The sequence below is a fragment of the Marmota marmota genome, unplaced genomic scaffold, assembly GCF_001458135.2.
Source record: "Marmota marmota marmota unplaced genomic scaffold, marMar, whole genome shotgun sequence".
NCBI lineage: Eukaryota > Metazoa > Chordata > Mammalia > Rodentia > Sciuridae > Marmota > Marmota marmota.
The window spans coordinates 12,424,454-12,439,444 of NW_026000222.1; the positions used below are offsets into that span (position 1 = coordinate 12,424,454).

Consider the following 14,991-nt stretch of genomic DNA (forward strand, 5'->3'; position numbering starts at 1 on the left):
CAAAGTTTTATAGGCATCAGGCTTACACATGAAGTGATAGCAATAGGTACCTAATTGGACAGGCTTATGTAAATCTCTAGTTAGATGATGCTTATGTCCAGTGGATTAGCCTTGACCCTTAATTTGACCCACACTAAAATTTAAGATTTTCTGTTATTCTCTCAATCCATTGAATAAAGCACAAGAATAATACACAACTGCTACATGCAGTGGCGCACGCCTGTAATCCCAGGGGCTTGGGAGGCTGAGGCAGGAGGATCACCAATTCAAAGCCAGCCTCAGCAATGGCAAGGCGCTAAGCAACTCAGTGAGACCTTGTCTCTAAATAAAATACAAAATAGGGCTGGGGATGTGGCTCAGTGGTCGAGTGCCCCTGAGTCCCAGGTACCAATATATATATACACACACACACACATACATACACAATTGCTGAAAATGATTTTAAACTGGTTAATACACACATTCCCCCCAGTTTAAGTCTCATTGATACTCTAAGTTGTCATTCAGAAAAGTTCATGAACACACATACTCCCATATTGATGTACCGCTCTCCAAAATGAGGAAACAAAATAATTTGAATGAAGCAGGGACTGCCTTTGTTCCTGGCCAATAATAATATGTCTGCCCTACAGTTGTGTATTGATTGCTTTACCCACATAGAAATATCACTACCCTCCTATGAATTTCTCTTATGAATAAAACAAAAGTCTGTAAATGGTGACCTCAAAATGAACTGGTTAAATTTAAAGACTCATTTTGAAAGATCAGTGTCCTCTACTACAAATACAGTTCCTATGCAGATGAGGAGTTGAACCTGCCCTATGGCACTGAGCATAATTAGCCAGCTGCACTCTCATAATAAGGTGCAGATGGTTAATTGCACTAGCAAATAACTGCTTACTTGTGGGCACAAAAGCCTGTACCTAAAATCATTGAAAGTATACTTGGGCCTGTTTACATTCATGCAAACAAAACACATCTCCAAGGTTGCATGTGTGAGCCGGCCACAGCAGGCTCCAACTCCAGTGCTCTGGGGACAGCCCTTCACACTGCTGAGGTCAGGAAGGGACCTCTGGTTCAAAAAAGGGAACTATGGGTCACAAAGTCACTTTTCAACTGGTGAAATACTTCTTAGGGTGCTGAATCTTGGTTGAAAAATAATACCCTAATTTGTTATAATAGGAATCAATAAATAAGGTGAGGGTTTGGTTTCCCTAAAACCCAAAGTAAATTCTATATATTTTTAATGAAAACCCTGGGTTAAAGTTTGGGTTTTTGAATGTCTCCCAAAGACCCATGTGTTAAATAAAGGCTTAGCCCCCGGCCCATGGAAGCTTCTACTGGGAGGCGGTAGAAGCTTCAGGAGGTGGAGCCCACTCTGGTGGGGGATATGCACTTGAAGGGGATTATGGAACACAGGTATCCTCTTCTCTCTTGCACATTTTGCCATGAGGCAATCAGGCCTCCTCTGTCACATGTTTCAGCTATGATGTACTGTGCCACCACAGACCCAAAGCAATGGGGCCAGCCAGTCATGCACTGAAAACTCCAAAACTGTGAGCCAAAACAAACCTTTCCTCTTTATAAGTTGATTTATCTCAGGTATTTAATACAGTTATGAAAAGCTGACTCACATACCCTGAAATGAAAGAACTTTTTTCACAAGAAAATCTGTCAACATTAGTTTTCTGAGTAAGATAAGACAAAAAAAAAAAAAGACAATTTTCCTGAGAGGAATGTAATGCACTACTAGTTGAACTCCCATAATTCAGCCAGCCATATTAGATACAACATACTCAATGATTTTGAGAGACTCTTCCAAAGATCACATTTTAAAACATATCCTGTTAATCCCTGTATGGCAAAAATAGAATTCTGGGAGAAAGCAGAGAAGGGGTAACTACTTTATAAAACCCATGTTTGTTTAGAAGCCCTCTGCCAGCTGCAAAACTCTCAGTTTGGCAAGGGGTCAAGATGATAGGGCTGACGAACGGAATACCAATCTATTGAAATCTACACAGATCCTTTCTTCTGAAGAACCCCCTGGGTTATGTGATTCTGTTCAGTTTAATTGTATGTTGGGGAGGAGAAAAAGCTGCTTGCCGTGGTTTTAATTGCTGAGAACACACTATCTTTTTCGGGACCATCTGTTTAATTGTAATTACAAACAGCGATGTAAAAACAGGATGATTAACAAGTACAAAATTCCCTACCACCAACAGCTTTAACATAGCAAGCCATATTGTGAAAGAGTATGTTGCCATTTCTCTCTCTGCAATATTTCATGATTTAGCAACTGACAACCTAACATTTATTACAGACTCTCATTCTGTTAGAGCTAAAATTATTAATTAGTATTCTTAGATTACATCCTCCTGTTATGCCTTTTTATTAAAACTTAATTCCTCCTGGGAGTGAAAGGGATTATGTTAGAAATGAAATATGTAAGGGCCCTTTTCTCTCCACTTCCCACCAAAATATTTGAGGTTTCATATAATGCCCATCACCTATAATTAATTACCAGGCACACTCCAAAGCATCGCAAGACTAATTTTTTGGCTTTCATAAACACAAATTTCTGCCTTCCTGGTTTTGAAATATGCTTACCACACTGTTATTATTTTAAAAGCTACAAGTATTGGTAAGTGTTTTCAGGCATGAATAAAAATAGCTTAACCTTGAAATCTATTTTAATTAGCGATTTTTTCAGAGCCACCACTGCAAATTTGGGTGGATTGTTTATAATAAAAACAAGCATCAACAACATAGTTGTACAGAACATGGAATTAAGCAAAGTTGTTTAACTTGAGCTTACAATAACAGTTTAAATAAATAAAAACAGACACAGATGCAGCCAGATTATAATGCCATTAAAGCAACCTTACATTCAGGACATTTTAGGTAGCTTATTAAAGCAAGGAGATGCCATTTTAAAATAAAATATGGGGGATTTATGAACTTCAAGTAAAATTACAAGAGATTTCCTTAATCATTTTACACTAACTTTTCTTTAAAGTCAACCAAGTTGACTTTGGTACTGCTTTAAGGTGAAGATCACCACGTCAACAATTATACACTTTCTGACAAGTTTTTCAATTAAGTGCAGAATGTTTTTTTTAAGTGCACCTTTCCTCCCTACCACCTAAAAGGATAAATATGACCTTTTATTGTTGTTGTTAAATATGAACCTTTTTTAAAAAAATTACAGGACTAAAGCACTTTATATACTAAAAGAAATGAAAAGACAGCAGTTTTTTCAAATTAAAGTGCACTACAGGCATTCTGCAATTATCAATTCCTCACTTATCTTCTCTGCCCAAACTGAAATTCTTCCAGCCATGATCTTACAATTATTTTTGCCTTATTTCAAGCCCCAATCCCCATAGAGAGACATTTTGTATGAAGAACAGCCAAATGCTAAGTGCTTCTGCAGTGATAATGAGGAAACAGGTCTTGGAGGGTGTTGTTTGAGAGGAAGAGTGCTCAAAGGAAAGGCCTGCTGCTTCTTCACTCTTCACGATGGTAACTTCGATGGGCTTATTATGGTCTTATTATGGTGTTCTAAATGTGCTTATCCCCAGCTGATGACCTCTAACCTCTGTAGACTGAGTTCCACTGGGAATCTCATGAAGATGTCCCTGCTCTCCAAAGATGAACCTAAAGTTAGAATCTGAAGATCCACATACCCAGGGTGCAGAATCTCAACACCTCCCAAGTGCATATCCGTTAAAATCACCTTTTTATACCAGCAGGCTAAGTGGGTTTCTTTCAAACTTGAGGAGGGTTTTCAGGTTCTATGTGTTTTTGCTCCTAAAGTAGAGAAATGTTCTCAAAACTGTTCCTGAAACTTGAGAAACTGTACCACTCATTAATGCCAGGTGACTTCCCTTTGCTTGGTGGCTGCCTAAAATTTTCTCACACTCAGGCTGGAGGTATTATTGTGCTTCCCCCCAAATAACTCTACCTTTGTCTCATACATGAGACGTGAAATAAAATAAAACTGTCCAAGTGCAATTGAAGAGCATTTATATTCCTATATCCAAACGTCATACAGAATAAAATTATTATACCCATATTGCATAAAAAATTATTTAAATTCCTAGTGTGAATGTCTACATTCTCCAGTTGGCATTTGCTAAACCTGAATTTTTCCATCTTTGTCACACATATAAGCAGTCAATACATCCAAATTTCATATAAGATTTATTCTGAAGCTCTCAATAAATAAGGCAATACACAGCAATGGATTCCACTATTATGTTTAACTATAAAACACCAATAAATATTTTTTAAAAATTTATTCCAAAATAAAACAAAATAAATGATTTCACTTTAAATATTTTCATCAAAAAAAAAATGATTAGAAGTGTTTATTTCTGAGGAATGGAAGTGAGAGAGGATAGTGGAGTAAGGAAGCATGTTTTATCTTTTTGTGTTTTGTTTTGTTTTTTAAGAGGGATCTGTAAGATACTGTGCAAAAGAAATCAAAATTAAAAGTAATACACTGCTTTCTAAAACAATTAAAAATACTGGTTAAAATATTCTCAAAATCATCAAAGAGCTAACAAGACCATAAGGAACTACTAACCAACATCAAGCTAAAAACAATAACCAAGACAGGTTAGTGGGCCACTGAAATAGATTTTGCTATGAGATAATTAGCTAGACATGAATACAGTGAGCTCTGCTTGTGGCTTCCTTGTAGGGGTTGAGGGAAAGGTTTCAAAGCCCAAGGCCCACCCAAGATGGGAAGGCTGGTAGGAGACCTCAGTCCAAAGATGAATATTTGACCAAAAAAAGCTCCTTCCTACACCCCATTATCTCCACCTGAATGCAAAAGAAGTTTTCTTGGCATTGAACAGGGAAGAAAGATTTGGGGGAAATAAATAAATAAATAACAAAGAGTACTTGGAAAATTGAAGTCACAAGCGAACTCTCTAATAGATTTGCAGCCCAAATTCACATCATCTGTGAGCTCCAAATGTCTCTAAGTGTGATTTTATTTTAAATGAAGCTGGACAGGTAGAGGCAAAGGCAGATCCTCTCGGGAAGGGTGCTCGTTCATCTTAGTCATCAAAGAACCTCCAAAAACTAACTGTCCAAGGAAGATAGGCAGTTCAAATTCAAAATAAACATGCACACTAAGAGAATGGGGGAAAAAACTTGAAAAGAAGTAGCAAAAACTTCCTACAGAAAAAGAAATTCATGAAATGAAAATTAACTTTCACCACTCCTATTCCATGTAGTCCTTGAAACTCTAACAACAGCAATTAGGCAAAAGAAGGAAATTAAAAGGATATGAATAGGAAAAGAAGAGCTCAAGTTATCTCTGTTTGTAAATGACATGATCCTATATTTAGAAGACCCCAAAAAATTTTCACCAGAAGATTTCTAGAACTTATAAATGAATTTAGCAAAGTAGCAGGATATAAAATCAATACCCATAAATCAATCATGTTTCTATATTCCAATGATGAAACTGCTGAAAAAGACATTAGCAAAATTATCCCATTTACAATAGCCTCTAAAAAAGTAAAATACTTGGGAACTGATCTAACAAAAGAGGCAAAGAGACTCTACGGTAAAAACTATAGAACACTAAAGGAAGAAACTGAAGAAAACCTTAGATGATGGAAAGATCTCCCATGTTCTTGGATAAACAGAATTAATATTGTCAAAATGGCCATATACCAAAAGTGCTATACATATTCAATACAATTTCCATCAAAATTCCAATGATGTTCTTCATAGAAATAGAAAATGCAGTCATGAAATTCATTTGGAAAAAAGAGACTCAGAATAGCCAGAGCAACCCTTAGTAAGAAAAGCAAAGCAGGAGGCATCATAATACCAGACTTTAAATTACACTACATAGATACAGTGACAAGAACAGCAAGGTATTGACACTAAAACAGGCACGAACACCAGTGGAATAGAATAGAAGACACAGAGACAAACCCACATAAGTACAGTTATCTCACACCTGACAAAGGTGCCAAAACATACATTAGAGAAAAGGTGGCCTTTTTAACAAATGATGCTGGGAAAACTGGAAATTCATATGTAGTAGAATAAAATTTAACCCCTATCTCTCACCCTGCATGAAACTTAACTCAAGATCAAAGACCTAGGACTTAGTTAGACCAGCAACCCTGCACCTGCTAGAAGAAAATGTAGGCCCAATACCTTAACGTATCAGCTCAGGAAATGACTTCCATAACAAGATTCCTTCAGTGCAAGAAATAAAATTAAAAATCAATAAATGGGATGGCATCAACTAAAAAACTTCTTCACAGCAAAGGAAATAATCAAGAGCATGAATAGGAGAGCCTACAAAATAGGAGAAAATCTTTGCCATCTGCTCCTCAGATAGGGCATTAATCCAGGATATACAAAGAACTCAAAAACTTGACATCAAAAAAACCAAGTAACCCAAATAATAAGTGGGCAAAGGAACCAGACAGATACTTCACAAAGAAATATGATCAGTCAACAAATATATGCAAAAATATTCAGCATCTCTAGCTATAAGAAAAATGCAAATTAAAACTAAACTGAGATTTTATATCACTCCAGTCAGAATGGCAATTAAAGTAACAATAAATGTTGGCAAGGATGTGAGGAAAGGGTACAGGCATACATTGTTGATGGGACTGCAAATCAGTACATCCATTCTAGAAAGTAGTATAGAGATTTCCTAAAAAACTAGGAATGACTCAGCTATCCCTCTCCTCAGTCTATACCCAAAGGACTTAAAAACAGCATACTACAGGGACACAGCCACATCAATGTTTATAGCAGCACAATTCACAATAGCTAAGCTGTGGAACCAACCTAGATGTCCTTCAATAGATGAATGGATAAAAAATGTGGCATATATACACAATGGAATATCACTTAGCAATAAAAGAGAACAAAATCATGGCATTTGCAGGTAAATAAATGGAGTTGGAAAAGATAATGCTAAGTGATGTTAGCCAATCCTTCAAAACCAAATGCCGAATGTTTTCTCTGATATAAAGAGGCTGATTCAAACTGGGTAGGGAGGGGGAGCATGGGAGGAATAGACAAACTCTAGATAAGGCAAAGGGGTGGGAAGGGAAGGAAGCGGGCATGGAGTTAGAAATGATGGTGGAATGAGATGGACATTATTATCCAAAGTACATGTATGAAGACACAAATGGTGTGAATATACTTTGTATACAACCAGAGAGATGAAAAATTGTGCTCTATATGTGTAATATGAATTGTAATATATTCTTCTGTCATATATAACAAATTAGAATAAATTTTTTTTAAAAAAAAACTAGGAATGGAACTACCATTTGATCAAGGAGTTATCCCACTCCTTGGTATATATTCAAAGGATTTAAATCAGCCTACTTGTTACTCAGTCATTAAAAAGAATGACTTTATGACATTTGCCAGTAAATGGATGGATCTGGAGACTATCATGCTAAGTGAAATCAGCCAGTTACCAAAAGCCAAAGGTCAAATGTTTTCTCTGATATGTGGAAATTAATCCACGATGAATGGGATGTAGTTGAGAACAAAAAAGAATAGAAGTTAAGTGGAGTAGACAAAAGGGAATTGAGGAGATATGGGATAAGGAAAGACAGTAGAATGAATCTGACATAACATTCCTCTGTACATGTATGAATAAATGAATCTCACCATCATGTACATCCCCAATGAATTAGTTTATTAAAAAAAAACTATGGGTAAATTGCAGAAAGATCAGTAGAGTAGAGGGAAGGGAGCTGAGGCTGGAGGTACTTGGTACTGAATCCATTTGGATATAATTATATAAGCATGGACTATATCTTATTCTAGTTAGAGTCCCATGCTTATGAATGTACATGATGGTGGGATTCACTGTGTTGTTTTCATATATGTACATGGACAAATTATGTCAGATTCATTTCATTGTCTTTCCTTTGCCTATCCCCCACCTCCCTTCCCTCCATTCCCCATTATCTAGCCTACTGAACTTCTATTCTTCCCCTCATCCCCTTACCTTATTATGGGTCAGCTTCCATGTATCAGAGATTCCATTCTACCTTTGTTTTGGGGGACTTGTTTACTTCACTTAGCACGATAGTCTCATTTTCCAGCAAAAGTCTCATTTTTAAAGATGTTGGAGAGCTATAGAACAAGCACGGACTAGAAGAACTACAGTTCCAGAAGAGGAATGGCCCATCAGCAGTGAATTGAAGTCATTGCCCTTGCTTTTGTCTGGGACATTTGCTATTTCTGGGCACAGACAAAGGATCTAGCTTGGCATTATCAGAAAGATTCTTAAGTTCAGAAGGGAACCAACAAAATACCTGATGGTTGTGAGACTGGCTGATTGAAGTTTACTTGAAAACTATGGCCAGATTTCCAAATGGGTGATTATCTGAGAAGTGAGGCAGCATGCAAGCCTTGGAGCTGGATGAGGAAAGCAAATGTGCTAATCCCTAGATACAGAGAACTTGAGATCCAGCTAGAAGGAGAGATCTGCAACAACCACCCAGTTTTCTCCCACAAAACAGTAGAAAGACGCTCCACAACTGACAGGCTGTGCAGCCAAAGAGCTGACCTCAAAAACTTCAAGGAACAGAACTTTCAAGGCTGAGGAGATGAAGCTGGAAAACTCTGAGTTGAAAACCTTGAGAGAGCGAGTCCCAAGGCAAAAAAATGGGTGGGAAAAGTGGGTGAGATTGCCATCCACCTTGCATGCTTAGGAAACAAAGACCTGCTGGAGAGAGGGAGGAAGCCTCCAATGATATTTGCCAGTTTTTGAAGCAGCATGGAATGGGAAGCTAAACTAAACTGGGAACTCAAGGGAAGAACAGCCTCTCTGTGATATTTAAGGGCTCTGCAGACAAAGGCTTGCTAAGCTGATAACAAAAAGCCAAGAAGGCCATAACTAAGGACCAGAACAACTAGAGGTGAACTCCATCTAACTAGAACTATCACTCAGCAATTACAGAGGTTGATTCCTAAGGAATTCAGGTATCAGCTCTGTACCCCATTTGTCCGGCCAGGCAAGGGGCAAACCTCTCTGAAGAGGCCCTGTGAAATGTCTGGCACACAATGAAAATCTACATGATGAGCAGAAGAAGAAAATCTGACTGATAATCAAAGAAAAGAGGACACATAGATGATGCGAGTTCTGGAGGTAGGTCTTCAAATATGCTATTTTAAATGTGGCAATAGGAAAAGATAGACAAAGTAAGTGAAAAATGGATAATTTCAACAGAGACATGAAATCTACGAAAAAGATTCCAGAACTGAACATTCTAGAGCATTCTAGAACCAAAAAATACAATATCTGAAATGAAGAATACATTGGATGGGTTTTACTTGCAGATTGGGCACAGAAGACCAAAAAAAAGTTAGATAACTTAAAGATAAATCAATAGAAAATGTTTTAAAATAAAACAAAAGGGGGAAGCAGATGAAAATTTAAAAAAAAAAATGGTTCTTAGGAGATGGGTAGGACACAGCAAAACGGTCTGATATCCCAGAAAGAATGGGGAAAGACCATGTGACAGAAGCAGTATTTGAAAAATAATAGCAGAGTTTTCCAAAACTAACAAAAGACACCAGCCCAAGCTTAGGATAACTCCAATGAGAACTATTCAAAATAGATATAAAAATAAATTAATAAGGAAGATAAGACAGAATAATAAGTGATCTAAGAAGCTCCAAGAATTCCAAGCAGGGTACATCTAGCCACATCCCAGGGAAACTCCGGAAAAAAAAACAACAAAAAGAAAAAAAATCCTAAAGTCAGACAGAAAAAAAAATATACACTTCTTTCCATAAGAGAACTGAAATCATACAAAGTATTTTCAACTGGCTATACAGAATTAAACTGGATAGCAAAAACAAAAGATGTCTGGGAAACTCACAAATAACTTGGAATTTCAAAATACATCTCTAACTAACTCATTTGTAAGAAAGGATGTTACAGTGGAAATTAGAAAATTTATAGAATTGAAGGAATGTAAAAACCAACATATTAAAATTTATGGGGTACAGTTAAAGCAGTGCTTATAGGGAAATATATATCACTGAAATGCTCAAAGAAATAACAGCTTTATGTTTTCCAGATTTGATAGAAAACACAGATAAAAAAAAATCTAGCACCAAGCAGAATATATAAAAAGAAACACATCTAAATGCATCATAGTAAGACTGTAGAATATCAAAAACAAGCCCTAAAAGAACTGAGAGGTGGGAGTAGGAAGAAAAAGATTGATTATTTTCAAAGTAGGAAGAGTTAGGCTCAACAGTAGACTTATTTTATTCCCATATATTTTTAATTGGTGCATTGTATTTGTACATAATAGTGTGATTTGTTGTCACATATTCATACCTGCACCCAATAACCACAGAGTTAGGCCAGTATTATTATTCCCCAGCATTTCCCTTTCCTTCTCTTCCTCCCTTCCCTTGGTCCCTCTTTCTTCTACTGATCTCCCTTCAGCAGCTTTCTTAAAGACAAAAATGGAAGGAAAAAGAAATCATTAGTTTGTTGATGCCTCAACATGAAACTAGTAAAATTCATTTCAGATAGAAGAAATGTGATGCCAGGTGGAAAGACTAAGTTACAAGAGCGAATGCAGAGCTTGGGAAATGAAAGGTATATGAGGGTACTACCAACAATGACTATGCTGAACCAAATGTATTACTTTCACATAAATTAAAAATTCAATTCATGAAACATGGCCATGCATTTGGAGACATTTGATTCATGACAGTAATAGCCCTGAAGCAAGGAAAGAATGGAGGAACTTTGGATTGGGCAGAGAGGAGGGAGGGAAAGGGGAGGGGTATGGGGGTGAAAAAGATGGTTGAATGAGATGGACATTATTACCCTATGTATGGGTATGATTGCACGAATGGTGTGACTCTAAATCATGGACAACCAGAAAAACAAAAAGTTGTGCTCCAATTGTGTACAATGAGTTGAAATGCATTCTGCTGTCATGTACAACTAACTAGAACAAAATTTTTAAAAAAGCATTGGAGAAAGAATAGACCTTGGGGCTGGGGCTGTAGCTCGGTGGTAGAACGTTTGCCTTGCAGGTGTGAGGCCCTGGGTTCGATCCTCAGCACCACATACAAATAAACAAATAAAGATATTTTGTCCATCTACAACTAAAAAAAAATTTTAAAAAAAGAATAGGCCTTTTGGTTAAGAATGCTGAACAACTGAGTACCCAATGTAAATAACCAAGATACACCCCTACACTAGACTATATGTAAGAATAAAAAAATCATTTAATTTCACTGGGAAAAAAGTGAATAAAACTAATAAAACAAGGAACAAGGTTTCAACATACAATATTAAAACACAAAAGACACTGCATTTCTATATACTAGCAACAAACAATCAGAAACCAAAAATTGAAAAATAGCACAAACAAAAGCCTCAAAAAACATGAAATAGGTAGAGCGCTAATAAAATATATACAAATTTGTATGCTAAAAACATGTTGAAAATAATTAAAGAACACTTGAATAAAAGTAGATATACTGTGTTGGAAGATTCACTATTGCTAAAGACATCAATTATCCACAACCTATTGATGGATGAAATCCAGTCAATGTCCCAACAGGACCTTTTACAGACATCAATAATGTATTTCCAAAACTTATATGAAAAGGTACAGCAACCAAGAAGAGCGAAATCAATTTTAAAATATAAGAATAAAACAGGGCTTGAACAACCTGATTTCAAAATTCACTGTAAAGTTACAGAAATATATATACATATTTTTTCTACACAAATATTCTAGATAAAAATTACATTTATTGGGCTGGGGATGTGGCTCAAGTGGTAGCACGCTCACCTGGCGTGCACGGGGTGCTGGGTTCGATCCTCAGCACCACATACAAATAAAAAAATAAAGATGTTGTGTCCACCGAAAACTAAAAAATAAATATTAAAAAATTCTCTCTCTCTTTAAAAAAATACATGTATATAGATAATTAGAATAGATAATTCTAGATCTACAACTTAGTAAAAAGAAAACTAAATAACTTAATAAAACATGGGCCATAGATACAAACAAAACTTTATCAAAAAGTTCACCAAACTTCTTCACCAAAGATACAAGAAGCAAAGGTTGTTTAATGTCATTTATCATTAGAGAAATGCAAATTAAGATCAGAAATCTGATACCACTACTACACACCTACAAGGATAGATAAAATTAACCAAATTATTATCTACTGGCAAGTTGTAGCCACTGAAACCCTCATACTATGTGGGCAGAAATGCACAGTCCACCAAATCACTTTGAAAATCAGTATGGCAGTTTCTTGTAAAAGTAAATGTATATTTATCATATAACCTAATAATCCTATTTCCAATTATTTATCAAAAAATGATAACATGTCAATATAAAAACCTGTGCATGAATGTAGCAAACCTATTTATTCATAACCACCAAATCCTGGTAGCAACCCTGATGTCCATCATCTGGGGATGCAGCTATTCAATGGAATACTTCTCAGCAATCAAAAGGAATGAAGTACTGTTACACACGATAACATTTCCCCTCAGAGGAAATGCTAACGAAAACATGCCAGACAATATATTTTATGTATTTTATGACTCCCTTTACATGACATTCTGGAAAAGATAAAATAAAAATTCGGATCATTGATTGCTATGGGTGAGAGGTAAGGAAATAGACATCAGGAATTGGAGAACTTCTTGAGCCAGTAGAATCATGTACTTATTGTGGTGATAATCACACGACTTTGTATTTTTAAAACCAATGCATATATCTGTACACCTAAAAGGTGTGAATTTTATTATATGTAAATTATATATCAATAGACCTGACTTTAAAAAGAGATAATTACTAGAAGAAAATATAAAAATTAATCATACCTCATTATAAAATACTAACTGTATTTTATAATGTGTACAGTACTACAAATAACACAAAAAGGGCAGCCAAGTTAAAATTGTGCAAAGATAAAGATAGGCAATTCACATTATAGCAATTATCAATAGTCAACAATCACAAACTGCTCAATCTGACATGTAATCAGGAAAATACAAACTATGACAAAGTGATAACCATCATTTTCCATCAAAAAGACAAAACTTTTATATCAAGCATTGATGAGTGTACAGGGCAAACTCCACCTCTACACTAACACCCAAATGAGTTGCCCAAATGGGGATGATGGAATTTGAACTACCTCCCCACTTGACTTGATCAGAAGACAGAAAAATAATCTTTTAACAGTTGGGTGGTTACTATTCCAATTGGTGGGCCTATGGCATAGAATGAGGTAAGATGGTCCTCATTTTACCTGCTGGTGAATTTAGTATGGGAACAATTGTGCAGACTGGAGACTCCTCAGAAGGTGTACAGGAATGATTCTAAGGATTAACCACCACCAAGCAAAAAGTGATGTCCAGCCACATCAATAGTAGAGCCTCCTCAACATTCTCAGGGAAGAAACTCAAATGTGAGGTCAAGACCAAGGCAAAACTTAGAAGAACAAAGATATAATGGAACTGATCAATATATCCTTCTACTAATTTATGGTGACAAATGGGGAAAGTCTATACATTAGAACTTTATAGAATTTGCTGAAATACTCCCAGGATTAAAATTTTTCAATGGTTCAGCTTCAAGACCATTATTACTAATTTCCAGAATTTTTCTACTGTATTCATCTTTGACTTTAATCAAGCTCTGACTTCTAAACCTAACACAGAGTAAAACATGAATCCAGTGTATAAGCTCATCAAAGACACAGAGTTTGTCTTACAGTAATTTTTTTTCCTGAAAAACACCTAGGTTAGTACTCGACATGAAGTAGAACCTCAGTTGCTTTAAGGAGTAATTAAAAGAAGAATTGGAAAGAATCATCTAGGTAAATTACACACTGTAGAATCCTGAAATGAGAAGGACAAGCCTTCACAGAAGCAGACAGCAAGATACCCAAGACAAACAGGAGAGCTCACATACAAGACAGGACACTGCAGGGAGCACAGCCCATCCTGCAAAGGGCCACTCACTAGCCCGGACCATGGGGAGTTTGCTGAGCCCAAACCGCACAACTGGATAGGTTGGTTAATCATTAGTCACTTCACAGGACCACTGGCCTATGAAAGGAGACTATGCATCTGCGGCAAAGTACGACCGACTGAGGATGTACTAGGCACGCAGCTGATCCTAACACTCATTTTCAGAAGGAAACCTGGGAGGGAGGTGAAGGAGGGTTGGGGACGTGGCACCCCATTTTTCCTGGTGTGAGGAAAAGCAGAAAACAATTTGCCCAAGGTCTCGGAGCCAATTTGAAGTTATAAGCATGGTAACCCCCCAGGTCTTATGTCCCTCGTGCAAAAAAACCTGCCCCTTGCTACATTCCTGGCTGGGGAGTCCCAGGAATGGAAATCCAAGATCCCGTAACTTTAATGGAGGTGAGGAGAAGGGGCCACAGGAGGGGTGGAGAGGGGTCTGAAAAGGCTGGGGAGCCCCTCGGATGCGGATGCAGGGCAGGCACGAGAAGTGACAACTTAGGTAGTCCCCATGCCCTGCGCACTTTGACCCCAGGGTCACTGCGGGACCTCCGACCCCCGTGCACCCTGGATCCCAGGTCAAGTCCACACCCCCATTCCCTGACGAGACCAGCATCCAACTCACAGACACTTCAGCAAAGGGGCTGCCTACCCTCCAAGCCGCCAGATTTCTTCTGGCACCGCAGGGTCTGGAGCTGTTGCTATCCGTTGCCACAGCAACCGCGGATGGCTGCACAGCCTAGCAAGCCAAGCGGTGATTGGAGAAACGAGCGTCCTTAGCAACCGCCAGGCAGCGCTGCGAGAAGCAGAGGAATTTAGTTTCCAGGGATCCTTGTGACACCGGCTCATCCCAACGCCACCCTTGACCAGGAACCTGTCCCAGTTCATTAAAGGAAATTTGTGTATTATCTCCTTGGACACCTGCCCTCTGTGTTGCTGCAAGGACC

At 37.4% G+C, this 14,991-nt stretch overlaps 1 protein-coding gene across 1 annotated transcript in view; it reads right to left on the reverse strand.

Annotated features, from left to right (window-relative positions):
• The window catches only part of Hydin (HYDIN axonemal central pair apparatus protein), a 380,287-nt gene that overhangs the window by 346,681 nt on the left and 18,615 nt on the right, over positions 1-14,991 (reverse strand). The window contains exon 4 of the mRNA XM_048792466.1: positions 14,670-14,840. The gene's annotated coding sequence lies outside the window, so the exon portion shown is untranslated. The remainder of the gene's footprint in view (positions 1-14,669; positions 14,841-14,991) is intronic.